This window comes from Penaeus monodon, chromosome 32, assembly GCF_015228065.2.
Source record: "Penaeus monodon isolate SGIC_2016 chromosome 32, NSTDA_Pmon_1, whole genome shotgun sequence".
NCBI lineage: Eukaryota > Metazoa > Arthropoda > Malacostraca > Decapoda > Penaeidae > Penaeus > Penaeus monodon.
This window is the reverse complement of record NC_051417.1, coordinates 6,498,789-6,499,852: the sequence shown is the minus strand read 5'-3', so window position 1 is coordinate 6,499,852 and position 1,064 is coordinate 6,498,789. Positions and strand designations below refer to the sequence as shown.

The following is a 1,064-nucleotide window of genomic DNA, read 5'->3' as shown; positions in this document are numbered from 1 at the left end:
GATTATTAAGAATTTTTTTGAAAGGGCTGGGAGAGACACTATGGGAGTTAAACTGAATGGAAGGTGGTTTATGGATGGTTGGGTAGCAGGTAAGATGGAATCAGATTTATTTTGTGGAGTATAATATATATTTGAGGTTGGTTTTATGAATGCGTGTGTAGAGTTTGAGGTGTGGTTGGTGGAAGATTTTAGCGATTGTGACAGTGAAATGGGTCTGGAGTGATCGCTGAGTGAAACGTCACATGAAGCAGTGTCTAGGAAGGAGTAGCTTTGTAGTTTTTGATGTTACTATAATGTTGTTATGTAAGTATATGTTTTGATTAGTTACATAGAAATAGCAAATTATTTTTAATAGTTTTCTTATTTTCTGTTTGGTGATAAAATTGTGAGTTTTAGATACTGGAGTGGGATAGGAGAGATACTTGAACATGTTCAGTTTTGTTAGGAAAGATAAGGCTTGACAGTAATTTCTGAATCACAACACGAATATTATATTATGAATATCGGGGGATGGGTGTGTGAATTTTTGTTTGCTTCAACTGAATTCATGACAAATTATTCATGTATTCATAACCACTAGTATAGTCTGGAAATGTAATAATGCATTCCTGTATTTTCCACTTATTTCTTGAAATATACATTTTATGATTTTTTTTCCTTCTGTAGTTGTATAGCGCTTAAGACCGCCAGCATTCCAGTGAACCAACTTAATAGAATCTAAAAGGACATAAGGATAGATAGTGATATGTTAAGATAGATATTATTGAAGCCTGGAAGTTTTCATTTCTCGGAGGTAGGCTGAATTGTAGCTCTTTGGAGCGTGACTCTGTATAATGATGCTTGCTGGTTGTAAATGGACACTTTTATGTATGTGTGTGTCTTGTTTGATAAATATACTTGCATTTTATAAGATGTTCTCTTATAGGTTGACATATATGTACATATGAATATGATAGAAGGAAATTACTACTGTATCTGATTTACTGTAGGTATTAAGTATTTTCACTGTTGGTCGTTTCATTTTAATAAATGCAACTAAATGAAATTATGTCTTATTGTTTACA

At 32.8% G+C, this 1,064-nt stretch overlaps 1 protein-coding gene across 1 annotated transcript in view; it reads left to right on the top strand.

Annotated features, from left to right (window-relative positions):
* Positions 1 to 1,064, top strand: part of LOC119593394 (CCR4-NOT transcription complex subunit 1-like) — a gene marked incomplete in the record, with an annotated part of 36,043 nt that overhangs the window by 10,497 nt on the left and 24,482 nt on the right.